This window comes from Macaca mulatta, chromosome 1, assembly GCF_049350105.2.
Source record: "Macaca mulatta isolate MMU2019108-1 chromosome 1, T2T-MMU8v2.0, whole genome shotgun sequence".
Lineage (NCBI taxonomy): Eukaryota > Metazoa > Chordata > Mammalia > Primates > Cercopithecidae > Macaca > Macaca mulatta.
In genome coordinates, this window is record NC_133406.1 from 15,347,272 (window position 1) to 15,361,419 (window position 14,148).

At 39.5% G+C, this 14,148-nt stretch overlaps 1 long non-coding RNA gene across 1 annotated transcript; it reads left to right on the forward strand.

Annotated features, from left to right (window-relative positions):
- The first annotated feature begins 231 nt into the window (after nt 1–231).
- On the forward strand, nt 232–3,802 carry LOC144337610 (uncharacterized). The gene is made up of 3 exons (XR_013410892.1): nt 232–597; nt 730–795; nt 2,750–3,802. It is a non-coding gene; the product is annotated as an uncharacterized LOC144337610 (long non-coding RNA).
- The last annotated feature ends 10,346 nt before the right edge of the window (nt 3,803–14,148 follow it).

Sequence of the window (14,148 nt, forward strand, 5' to 3'; positions counted from 1 at the left end):
ATTAGATTAGCCAAGGCCAACAGTGCAGACTATTGTGCACCTGGCTAGCAGAGTCTTCCTTAGGCATTAAAGTAAAAACACTTGATCACATAATACCACCTACCAACATTCAGCCTACTCTGCCCATCAGCCTTGCTGACACAGGGAGTGGTGAGTTGTGTAGAGAAATGACTCATTCAGATATGACTTAATCTGAACCATAAGTGTGTGATTTATTAATGCGTCACCAGTCCTTACACCACGAGAGCCATTCCAGAGAAAAGTCCTTTTTCTCCTGAGAACAGTGCCAATGGCTGGCTTTGTGACATTCTGGAAGCCCCATGCAATGCCTTCAGGAGCATAAGGGTTTTACTTTATCTTCCTTGCTTATGTTCCACATAACTGAAATCACTGGAAGCTGCAGCAGTGCTGGCTCCTTGCACAGCAATATGTGACCACTGCAGAACAATCAGCTGGAGAGACAGTATGGACTACATGGAGAATGGAGATAAGGACAAAGTGAAGAATACACAGGAACCAGTGCTTCCTACTGGAACTAAGCAACTCCAAGCTGCTTCCATCAGCAGCTAGGTCCACTAGGGAGGCACCTACTGGGAGGTGATTGGATTAGGGGGGCGGTTTCCCCCATGCTGTTCTCATGATAGTGAGTGAGTTCTCATTTGATCTGATGGCTTCATGAAAGGCTCTTTCCCCTTTGCTTTCTCTTCTCTCTCCTGCTGCCATGTGAAGAAGGCACCTGCTTCCCTTTCCGCCATGATTGTAAGTTTCCTGAGGCCTCCCCAGCCATGTGGAACTGTGAGTCAATGAAACCTGTTTCCTTTATAAATTACTCCGTCTCTGGTATTCCTTTATAGCAGTGTGAAAATGGACTAATATACTTGCCCTTCATCCCAACGATGGGTTTAAGACTAGAGACTTTTCAAATAGTAAGTTTTTTGCCAAATGCCTCTAGCTGTAGAAATTCTATTCATGGTCTTTGTCCATTACACTGGAAGTCCCGCCACTTCTTAGATGGTGGAGATTAAAACAGCGATTGCTTGTGCTGGTGATGGGGCTGGGGGTGGGAACTTTGAGGATAAGGTAGGAGCTGCTCAGCTCAGACACTACTGAGATAGTGGGTATGGGCCACATAAACTTCTGTGGAAGAGGCGCCCTTGCCGTACAATTCCTTCAACAAATAGGCATTGATCACGCACCATATCTGGGGATGTAGCTGAGAACAAAACAAAGCTCCTGTTTTGAGGAGCTTTGTAGAGAAAATAGGAAATAAGCAAACAAATTGATGTTTTTAAGTGGCAAAAGTGCTATAAAGGAAACAAGTAGTGGGATGAGATGAGGGGAGGAGAACTTCAGGTAAGGTGGCATCAGAGCATGAAGCTGAAGTGAGGGTGAGTGAGCTGAGCTCAACAGTAAGGCTAGGACTGAGCCAGCCACACAGAGATCTGGAGAGGGGAGAGGGCACTACCATTTTGTTTTTGTTTTTGTATTGGATTTAAGACACCACTATTGTACCTCTAAAAGAAAAAAAACACCTGTAATTCTAATTGCAAATTGTAAATGACAAAATTGATTGTAAAACACATTTTGATAACAATGATATTAAAATATGTTAAAATACATGCCTTAGCATCAATATATTAGTTCAAAAGCCCAGAAGTGTTAAACAATAAAAAAAAAAGGGCTTATCTAAGCAACCAAAACGAATTTGATATGTTTATAGTTGGTGAATGACAGAGAAAAAGGTATGAGGTTTCAGGGGGGCAAAAGGATAAATCTTGAGGTCTTAGTTTAATTAAAAACCGGTGATGATACCATTTACTGAGATAGGAGAGACTTTCAGGTTGCCAAGATGTCAATTTTGGACATATTTTATATATCTTAAGTGACAATTAAGAGAAGGAGGGTTAAAAGGAGACTTAAGATTCAGTGAAAACTCAAGACTTATGAAGACTTTTGCTCCATATCCATCAGGAAACCAGAAATCCCTGAAATTAATAGCTGAATGAATAGAATAAGGTCAACATTTTTAATACATATTTTTATGTCATATGCATACTATGTCACCATAATCTGTAAACTGTTAAAGTGCCAGAAAATGCTTCTACATCATTTTCATTCTGACAGGAAGTAGATAGAAATGGCATGTTATCTACAAAGCCAAGTTCTTTCAAAATTTACAGCTTAATTTCACCAGTTGTTTAGAGTGATAAATTTTTCATTGAGGCCATTGACCAGCACAATAATTGTGTCTACACAGCATGTTTATACAAATACCATTGCACCTGTTATGTCCTGTTCATGCTGTGACCTTCCCAGAAGGCAGTTAGGGATTGAAACTAGTACCCACAATAGTGTAGATCAGAAAACTGATACCAGGCTCTAGTGACATGTATAGGTAGTGGCAGAACTAGAATTAGAACCGGATTTCTACAGTTGCACCCCTGGTTCTTTTCTCCAAATGCTAAAGCCCTTGCTTATTTGATTTTCCTGTTGTCTTTATCCTATCCCCAGGCTCTATTTGTGTTTCTGTAGTGAAATTAAGGATCACCGCATCTGCATGCTGTACTTTCTTAAATAGATTTTTCGAATCTCCCATACTCCCACAACCATAAATGACAAAATACAAGCATGCTCAAGATCATTGTGCCCCACAGTAAAAAAGGCTGTTGCTATGTTGTGGAAACAGATCAGTCTTGGTATTTAAGCGTTGTTTGAACAAAGATTAACTGAGCCTGTTCTCCTCCCCCAGGTACTCAGACCCAGAACATATTGTTTTCACTCCAAGAAAGAGTCTGAATGTCTCTTTTCCGAGAAAGATGAAGAAAAAGTACTTTTTTCATGAATTTAATGCTCATTAAAGTCAATAGTTGGAAAGCCTGGCTAATTAGCAGACTTCTTCAGAGCGCCTTTAAATAATATAGTTACTGTATTTTTATTATATTGAAATCTCCAAATACATAAAGTTAGAATCTTCAAGGTGGGAGGAAGAGGAGAAATTGGATTTCTCTAAGCTCCCTAGTGACTCTGATGATGACTCATTTGGGGAAATGCAGCGTTGAATGGCCCTCCTAAAATGAGGACAGCTATTTTCTTGACTAAGTAGCATTATCCCTCCCGACTCTCCCCATTCCTCATCCTCTCAGAAACTTCTCTCTCTCAGATTGCCCCATCTTTCTCGTGTATTATAATCACTTCCCTTCTACTGGTTTCTTCTCATACATTTAACTTATTCAAGTACCTTTCATCTTTAAAAACAGTCAAGGCACAGCCCTTGATTTAACCATAGGAAGTCCACTTCCCACCACCCTGCCCACAGCTCTCTTCTTCCTGTGTAGCCAGCACTGCTTCTTTGAGCTTCTGAAAGCTGTAGTCACTGCCTCTTGCTGGTAACTGAAAGCACACTTCTTAGCTTGCATATTCCCTGACTTCTTGACAGCACTCGTGACTCGCCATCTCCTTTTCTGGAACACTGTTTGCTTGGCATTCACAATATCACCCTTTTCTGGTTCTTTTTCCTTTTCCGGACACCACTTTACAGAGAATTAACATTCCTCCTTTTCCCGCTGACCCTGAATCAAGAAATAATCATGTTTCTTTTTTTATTTTTTATATCTTAACTGTTGAGTGGTGGATTTTCAAGCATATATAAAAGTGAAGAAAACAGTATAATGAACTAGGTGTACACATGACTGCATCTTAGCAATTATCAGTGCAATACACACCCATATTACTTTTTCTATACTTCAACCATTTCCTCCCCACTCCCTGACTTGAATCAAATCCCAGACATTATATTATTTAACCTGCAAATATTTCATCCTATATATGTGAGAATATATAGATCTCTCTTACTATATATACTGAGAATTTCTTTCAAAGAAAAGATAATCACAATATCATAATCTCATCAATTGTAGTTGTTATAATTCCTTAATATCAGTCTAATAACAATCCTGTTTTCACAGTTTCTTCTCTCATAGGTTTTTAAAAATTAATTTCATTGAATTGAAATCTAATAAGATAAAAAGATAAAGATTCATTGGCACGTCCCTTAAGAATTTTAATTTATAGGCTCTCCTACTATATTCCCTGCCTCTCCTTGCATTTTATCTTGATTCAGTTGAAAACTCTGGGTCATTTGTCTTATAAAGTTTCATGGGGTCTGCAATTTGGCAAAGGTATCCTTTTGCCATCATTTAACATGCATCCCTGATCCTTGTATCTTCTAGAAATTATTGGTTATATCTAGAGGTTTGGTCAGATTCAGGTGGAATTATAAAAAGATTCCTTCATAGGTGATTGTATGGAGTTCCATCAGAAGGTGTCCATCTGGTTTTCTCTCCTTTCATGATGCTAACAGTCACTGAATATGGTAATCTACTCCAATCATTCAATCAATTTCTTCTCTGGAATTATTCCAAAAGAGAAACTTTTTTCATCATGTATTTGGTTGTCTGAGTTATGATTGTATAGGAAAAATAGGATAACCTACTGATACTTTCTCTTTAAATTAGTATTCAAAATAATAAAATTAGTTCCCTAGTATTATCTAAAGATTTCAAAACACTTTAAAAAAATTATTAATGATTTTATGAGCTCAGGGATTAAACATAGTCAATCTGTTTCAATCCCTTGCAGTTATTCCAATTAATAATCAAATTTTCCTCCCTTTGGCTTGCGGCAGAGTATTCATGTTGATTTCTGGGTCACTTTGACATGGTTCTAGTTGTCTTCGATGGTATCCTTTTTGTGACAAACTGTTCCAGGATTATAATTTCCTGTCCCATACTGGGAAACAGCCAGTTCTCCAAAGAGCTCTGGAACCATTCAGTGAGAAATTTATTTAGAAGCAACATTCTGGGTGCTAAGCATGCCCATTAACCTGATCAGTCTTACGTCTTTCCTTTCTTTCAGCATTGCCAGAAGACTCATTTCTCAGTGACACCATTGCAATTACTCATTTGATTATCCCACAATACACATATAAGAGTCTCAGAAAAACAGTACCATCAGCATTATATGGTAATATCTACAAGCACTTTAATATTTTCTTATTGGGGGTATACTTTTTTCCATAGATAATATTTTACTAGGTAAGAACAATAATATTGATATGTTTTAAATTTTCTTGGAGTGGTTCTTCTTTATGAGGTTATATCACCCAGTAGATACACAGTTATAATGTGATTGTTACGCATTGCTTTTCTTAAAATTTAATTTTGTTTTAAAGCTATTAAAATCAGGTTTGTTAAAGAAAAATCCTCATTCTATCTGGATCAAAATCACTTTCAGGGCTAACTAAAAATGTAGCTTCCTGGATTCACGAAGCCAGAATTGCTGAGGAGATAGCCCGAGAATCTGAATTTTTAGCAGACATTTTTTTTAGGTAAGAATGTCCCAGTTATTTTACCACAAATGAATTAAACAAGATGTAGACACCCTCAGCTTTCTAGTGGCTTGTGGCAAAGAAAGCCACAGGCCCTGGGCTGATTGCCTTCCTGCATGAGCGGCCTCATTCATTTCTCTCAGGCACCTTACCCGCGGGATCATTTCAGTGAATATCATGAGGTGGAAAAAGACAAGGAAACACTGTCCTAGGTAACTTTTTCAAAAAGTTTATTTCATTTATATATATATATTGTTTTTTAGAAATGGAGTCTTGCTTTGTCACCCAGGCTGGAGTGCACTGACATGATCACAGCATACTGCAGCCTCAGAGTGCTGGGCCTCAAGCAATCCTTCTGTCTCAGCCTCTTGAGTTGCTGGGACTCTAGGCACGAGCCACTGTGCCAGGCTCTAGGCAGTGCTATGCATACTGAAATTTGAGGACCACCGCCTTGAATATCCGTGTGCTTGGGTTCTTCTGTCTGGGCCAGATTCCTTACTCACTACTCTGCAACCCTGTCTGAGACAATTCCATCACACCCTCGCTTCAATTCCCATAACCACAGATTTGCAGGGTCTCATACCTGGAGTCTACAGCCACACCCCTCATTGTCTTTTGGCCATCAACTTTTACATGTGTCCCAAAGGCTCCAAATCAATATGCATCAGCCCCAAGGTGGCAGACAAATCTCCCATGTGTCCTAAATCAACCACCTTTCTGCAGTCTAGCAAATCATTTTAATTATAACAGTTGGGATGAAACGTTTCACCCCCACTAGACTATATTGTTATTAATGGCAAGAACTTTCTCTTCTGCAATTCAAATATTTCTCAGTAGTGTTAATATTACATTTTATATAAAGGATACTCAATAAACAATAACTTCCAACTGAACTCATTTCTGAGCTAGCAGCGGAATTGGAAAGGAGTGAGTTTAAATTCACCTCTGCTGCTTAGTAGCTGTGTGACTTTACACAAGTTATTCTACTATTCTGATAATTAGGTTTTTCACCTGAAAATTGAGAGGAGATAATTCATTTCATAGGGCTGATGTGGAAAAGCTTATAAAACACCTGGGGAAAACTGCTAGGCTACGGTAGGTGCTCAACAATCATCAGTGTCTTCTGACATTTATCTTATGAGGGAGGCATTGGCTGCCAATCACAGATGATAAAGTGAAGACTCAAACAGGCAACAAAAGAGGTTCTCAATGTTATCTGGGGGTGGCACCCACCTTATAGGGTTCATGTAAGGATTTAATCAGAAAACTCATGTACATTATCTAAGCTGAGCCTAGCATGTAGTATGTATCCCCTTAAACGTAAGCTTCCTAAGAAAAAGAATTTTGTCTCTTCTCTTCATTACTGGGTCCCAAGCACCTAAAACTGTGTTTGCTGCATTGTAGAAACTCAATACATATTTGTTGATAACACAAATATTAATTCCCAATCCCCATTTTCAGTATTTCATTCATTGTGAACCTAACATTGAGAAGCTTCTGCTCACCATGTATCCTGCCTGTGCTGGTGTACATTCAGCTCACTTTTGCTGGACACAAGAAATAAGGAGAAAGGGCTCCTGTTTAGTGGCTTGACGGATCATGTAATAGAAAAACATTAAAATCCACCTGGGCAAAACAAAAAAGAAAGACATAGTGTGAGATGTAGCCAATCCCTGTGGGAGAAGGGGTTAAGAGAGAATATTGGAGTTGAACAGCATGACTCAAGGGAGCAGCTTTGAAACAATGAAATAATCTAGAAATGATTATGATGTGGGTACATAGCAGGTGGTGGGGTAGAAAGGAGGCGGGGGGAAGAGAAAATTAGAAACAGCAGGGACAGGGCTGGCATTAGCACAGGCAGCGAGGTGAAAGCTGGCACTGGAATAGGATTAGGTTATTAGAACAGCAGCTGATTGCAGTCAGGACAAATAGACACTGTGCTGGTGCCAATAATGGCAGAAAATAAAGGAGAAAGCAAATAGAACCTGAAGTGGCAGTAAATTTAAAATTAGACAGATGACCATGTAGTCTAAGACCCATTTATTAATCCCTGCTTTCACTCTTCTGTAGTAATATATAGTCCTTACAGGCCTGCTTCCCTCCCCCTCCAATAACATTTCCCTCAAATATCTTGAAGGAATAAACGAAAGAATAAATTATAAATTATGGCTTTTTTGAGCACTAAGCAATTTCTAAAGGAATGCAAGGATCCCCTAATCAAATAGCTCTGTATCAATAATAGGACTTTTTAAAGGAGCAGATCTGCTGTGTGGGATAAATCAGAGATTAGTGTGCCAATGCTCCAAAGAAACGAGAGGAAGGTAGAAGAAGGTCTGCAGTAAGTAGATTTCAGTTTGTGCATAAATCAAAGAGAACCTGCAACCTGGTAGAGAAGTTTAACAGGCACTCTCAACCTTTGAAATGTTAAAAAATAGGATTGCTGTCAGAAACCAAGACTTGTCTTACAAGATAAGTTTTTATCTCTATCTTTATTCAGAAAGGAAATACGAAGTGTCTGGATCAAAGAACAGACTATTGCTCACAGATCACCTTCATAGCATTGTTCTTCATGCCCCAGTTGCCCCAGGGAATGGCAGGTTGAGGACCAGATGTACTTGCATGTTCAGGGGATGCGGCACAGAAGAGGAACACCAAAATTGTTATTATTATTATTATTATTATTATTATTAGAGACAGTCTCGCTCTGTTGCCCAGGCTGGAGTGTAGGGGTGCGATCTCGGCTCACTGCAAGCTCCGCCTCCTGGGTTCACGCCATTCTCCTGCCTCAGCCTCCTGAGTAGCTGGGACTACAGTCGCCAGCTACCACACTTGGCTAATTTTTTTTTTTGTATTTTTTTTAAGTAGAGACGGGGTTTCACCATGTTAGTCAGGATGGTCTTGATCTTCTGACCTCGTGATCCACCCGCCTCGGCCTCCCAAAGTGCTGGGATTACAGGTGTGAGCCACTGCGCCTGACCGAACTCCAAAATTATTAAACTCTGAACTTCTGTAAGTGACTGACATATCTGCCCTTCCTTTCCTCCAGGGTGTGGGGAAGAGTGAGAAAAAGATTTCTGCTCTGGAAGGTAAACATTTTGAGTCCATGTGTAAGATTTAGATTAAGGTCAAGATTTATCTGTTTTTGTTGTTTTCCCTATAAATGTCAATTTCTCCAACACTATTTGTTTAAAAGCCTATCTTTCCTCTGCTGAGTTCTTCCTATAAGTTTGTCAAAAGTCAATTTGGCATCTTTGTATGAGTTTATTTCTGGATTCTCTATTCTGTTTTATCGATCAGTGTATCTATCCCTCTTGATTAGCTAGATAGTAAATCCCACAGTAAGGTAGAATTCTTCCCACTTCATTCATATTCATAATATTTTAAAGTTATTCTAGTTGCTTTTTATTTCCATATGTGTTTTAGGATAATCTTATCTATATTTACAAAATATGTTACTAGGATTTTGATAGAATTTGTTTTAAATTTGTGTATCAATGTAGGGAAGACCTGACATCTTTACTATTATGTTGATCTTCCAATCAATGAATATGGTATATCTCTCAGTTTATAGCTATTGTATTTTAATTTATTTTATCACGGTTTTTAGTTTTCAGCATAGAAGTCATATACATATTTTGTTAGATTTACACTTACATTTTATATTTTGAAGAATTGTAAATGGTATTGTTTAAAAATTTTGTTGTTTTCTGTGTGTTTACTCTTAGTATATAGAAATAAAATTGATTTTTGTGTATTTATCTTGTAACCTATGAGTTTGCTGAGCTTGCTCATTAGTTTTTTATTGTGATGAAATATACATGAGATAAATTTCCTCATTATCATCATTAAGTTTACAAATCAGTTGCATTAAGTACCTAAATACCTTATGCAATCATCATCTCTATCTATCTCCAGAACTTTCTCATCACCCTAAAATGAAACTCTGTGCTTATTAAACAATAACTCCCAATTCTACCCTCACCCCAGCCCTTGGTAACTACCATTCTACTTTTTATCTCTATAAATTTGACCATCCCAGGTACCTCATATAAGTGGAACCATACAGTGGTTATCCTTTTGTAACTGGTTTCTTTCACTTAGTGTGATGTTTCCAAGGTTCATCTATGTTGTAGCATGTGTCAGAATTTCATCCATTTTTAAACTTAAATAATATTCCACTGTAGGGATAGACCACATTTTGTTTACTCATTCATCTGTTGATGGACATTTGGGTGGTTTCCACCTTTTGGCTACTGTGAATAATGCTGCTATGATTATGGGTATGCAACTATCTCCTGGAGTCCCTGCTATCAATTCTTGTGGGTATATACCCAGAAGTGGAATTGTTGCAACATATGGTAATTCTATGTTTAATTTTTTGAGGACCTGCCATAATGTTTTCCACAGTAGCTACATTGTCTTACATTCCCATTAAGAGTTTCAATTTCCTCACGTCTTCACCAATACTTATTGTTTTCTGTCTTTTAAATAATAGCCATCATAATAAAAGTAACATAGTATCTCATTGTGGTTTTTTTTTTTTTTTTTTTTTTTTGAGACGGAGTCTCGCTCTGTCGCCCAGGCTGGAGTGCAGTGGCCGGATCTCAGCTCACTGCAAGCTCCGCCTCCCGGGTTCACGCCATTCTCCTGCCTCAGCCTCCCGAGTAGCCGGGACTACAGGCGCCCGCCACCTCGCCCGGCTAGTTTTTTGTATTTTTTAGTAGAGATGGGGTTTCACCGTGTTAGCCAGGATGGTCTCGATCTCCTGACCTCGTGATCCGCCCGTCTCGGCCTCCCAAAGTGCTGGGATTACAGGCTTGAGCCACCGCGCCCGGCCTTCATTGTGGTTTTAACTGCATTTCCCTTTTTACTGGATTGTTGGTGATATTTTTGTAATTGAGTTATAGGAGTTTTAAAATATATTCTGAATAATTAATTTCTTATCAGATATGTCATTTGCAAATATTTTCTGCCATTCTCTGGGTTGTCTTTTCACTCTCTTGATAGTGTACTTGATGCACAGAAGTTTTGAAATTTTGATAAAGTTTAATTTACCTATGGATTTATTTTGTTGCTTATGCTTTTGGTGTCATATCCAAAAAATTATTGCCAAATACAATGTCATGAAGATTTTCCCCTATGTTTTCCTCTAAGAGTTTTATAGCTTTAACTGTGACACTTAGATTGATCCACTTGGAGTTAATTTTAGTATATGGTATAAGACAAGGGCTCAAATTTGTTCTTTTGTTTGAAGATTCTAGGTCATTTGTGATCTTTAGGATTTTCTATATAGACAATCATGTCATCTTCAAATATGAACAGTTTATTTCTTCCTTTTGTATATGTGTGAATTGACTTTCCTTTTCTTGCCTTATTGCACTGGCTAGAGCTTTCAGCACTATGATAAATAAAAACAGTGAGAGCAGACATCCTTGCTTTGTTTCCAATCTTAGGAGGAAAGCTTTCAGTCTTTCGTCATTAGGTACACTGTTAGTTGTAGGTTTATTATAGATAGATATTATTTATTATCAGGTTGAGGCAGTTTCCTCCTTGGTTAAGACTTTCTATTTTTCATTTTCAGTTATGACCAGGCACGTTCATAACTGCTCATCAAAACTTTGAATTAGTGGCTTCTTTAACATCCTTCTCAGACAATTTTAATATCTGTTTTGTTGGTGTTGGCATCTATTGATTGTCTTTTCCATTCAGTTTGAGATCTTCCTGGCGTTTGGTATGAAAGTTTTTTAATATTATATCATGAAACTGCATCTTATTTAAACCTTCTGTTTTAGTCGGCTGTGTCTGACATCACTTCTTCAGGGGAAGGTGTTGTTACTGCTAGTGGAGGGTGAGAATTATGGCTCCCCACAGACATTGTGGTGGGATTGGTCCCATTACCACTGGGCAGTATTGAAAGTCCTGACTCTCTACTAGGCCTTATCTGACCTCATCTCAGCAGGAGGAAAAGATGCTTCTGGAGTTGAACTCAGGTTGCACCGACACTGTGTGTGTATGGAGGTAGGCTGGGGTGGAAGTGGAGACTCATTACCATATGGTGAGTAGTTTCTAGCTCTCTATTTGGCCTTCTCTGATACCACCCAGACAGGGACATTGGGGCACCTCATTACAGCCTAGTGAGGGTCAAAGTCGAGGCTTTACACTTAGTCTTTGCTATCACGGACAGTGTAGGACCACAGTTTTTTCTGTGGCGTTTTCTTGGTGTGCCTTCCTTGGACCCGGAGTTCCATAGCTGGCCTGCATTCCTCTCTCCACCTCTCAGATGTTTTATTATGTTTATTTCATATTTAACATCCAGGGTAGTAATTAAAGGGAAGAATATGGAAAAGTACAGTTGCTTTTTGAACATTAGTTTTGAACTGCACAGACCCACTTCTCTGAGTTTACCCAGGGATGACTGTACTTCTATAACTTTTATCTCCCTGGATGCAGAATTCTAAATGGACTGTGAAAGTTCATAACAAAGAAAACAGTGGGGAAGACAAATCTGGAAATGAAGAAAATAAAAATTAAATAGCGAGACCACCCATGGAGCTTGTGGCAAAGCCTGGATTGAATCTGCTGTATCTTAAGATTGTGCCTCATTCTAAATTTAAGTCACCCTTCTCATTATGAAAGTGTCAGAACTTCTCAGTAGGTGAGGAGACAGTGTAAATTTGAGAAAAGAAAAGTACGACAAAGGTTTTGAGGAAGCAAGCTGCTAAGTGGATTTATTCATGTTTGAGAAATCAAACATATGGTTAATGCACTCTTTAACTAGAAGCCAACACTAGGGAGGAGTAGACAGAAATCACGGGGAGGGAGCCCCCTGACATTTCAAAAGACTTTGCCCTGCAACATCTCCACATTTAAGCTTTTAGTTAAATGTAGCCACATCACAAGCATGTTCCATACCCAGATATTGTCTGCACATTATTCCCAAAATGTTCCCTGGGTCTTGATAATATTAATGTGATTCTCCCCCACGTTAGACCCCTTTGGCTTGAGTCAGGAACAGAGTTAATCAGGGGGACAATCCAGTAGCACCCATCTCTGGGTTGCAGAAATATCTGAGGTGACCAGGCAGTATTTGGAGTCCCCTCAGTTAGCTAGCAAAGTGAGCTGACAGCTTCCAAGACCCCAGACTTTCCAGGCTAGTAAGGAGCTGAGGTTATAGGCTCCCTTATCAAATGCTCTTTGGCAGCTGCCATAGCCAGTCCAAGTGTAGTCCTAGAATAGAAATGACGCAGTTTCAGGAGCTGACAGATGGAACTTGAAGCCTTCCTTCCTGCCACATCCGAAGTTCTGTTTTAAAAAAATAGAAAACCGTGACAATAAACACTCCTTGAATGCCCTGTGGGAAAGTGTACCCCCTCAGAATTCACTAAAGTGGGGTGAAGCAGTGGGTTGTGGTGTTGAGAAAACATCCCTTCCCCTTGGCAGGATGTTGGAATCTCACAGAAGTTTCTGTGGCTGGGAAGCAAACATGCTCTCTGCCCCATTGCTCTTATTCATCTTTAGACCTGATAATACAGTTTGAACTTCAAGTTGCACTTTAAAAGGCATGCATTTTTGGCTGGGTGCGGTGGTTCATGCCTGTAATCCCAGCACTTTGGGAGGCCGAGGCAGGCGGATCACCAGGTCAGGAGATCAATACCATCTTGGCCAACATGGTGAAACCTCGTCTCTACTAAAATACAAAAAATTAGCTGGGCGTGGTGGCGCATGCCTGTAATCCTAGCTACTTGGGAGACTGAGGCAGGGGAATTGCTTGAATTCGAGAGGCAGAGGTTGCAGTGAGCTGAGATCACGCCACTGCACTCCAGCCTGGCGACAAAGCAAGACTCCGTCTCAAAAAATAAATCAATCAATAAAAGGCATGCATTTTTAACTTTTACCTAAGGAAAGCATCCATTTAAAGAGTCTGAGAGACCTACTATAGGAGCACTCAGTGATGTTTTAATTGTATTTTATTGCAAAGTATATAGTTGTAAAGAAGTATGAAGGGTAATGAGGTCAGAGAGCTGCTCAGAGAAATAAAATAATGCCTCGCTTGAAGAGAAAAGAAGGCGACAGCTTTTTCATGCAGTTGGTTTGAAGTAGCTGAATGGAGGAGCTAAAAAGTCAGGTTCTGTTTCTTCAGCCTGGAGACGGCCACATGGTCAAGGATGCCGAAGAAAAGCAGCTCTCAAGAAAAATGTTGCTTACTCTAAACACATTGGAATAAGCCAGTACCACACAAACATTTATCTCTATGGATAAAAATAAATATATATTGTGTTTTTTGGAACATTTTTACCTTTACCCCTGAGATAATGACACTGACTTAGCTCACGGAAAGATTGTGGGCATTAATTAATTAATTTTGAGGCAGAGTCTCACTCTGTCACCCAGGCTGGAGTGCAGTGGCACCATCTTGGCTCACTGCAACCTCTGCCTCGCGGGTTCCAGAGATTCTCCTGCCTCAGCCTCCTGAGTGGCTGGGATTATAGGCATGTGCCACTATGCCCAGCTAATCTTTGTATTTTTAGTAGAGACAGGGTTTCACCATGTCGGCCAGGCTGATCTCAAACCCCTGACCTCAGGTGATCCGCCTGTCTGGTCCTCCCAAAGTGCTAGGATTACAGGTGTGAGCCATCGCACCCAGCCTGTGGGCATTAATTTAAATAAAGTGTATGTGAAGCACTTACCTACCATCCACAAGGAGACCTAGATCTGAGGTTGTTTTTCATATTCTCATATAATAAAGGTTGCATTCTGTGATG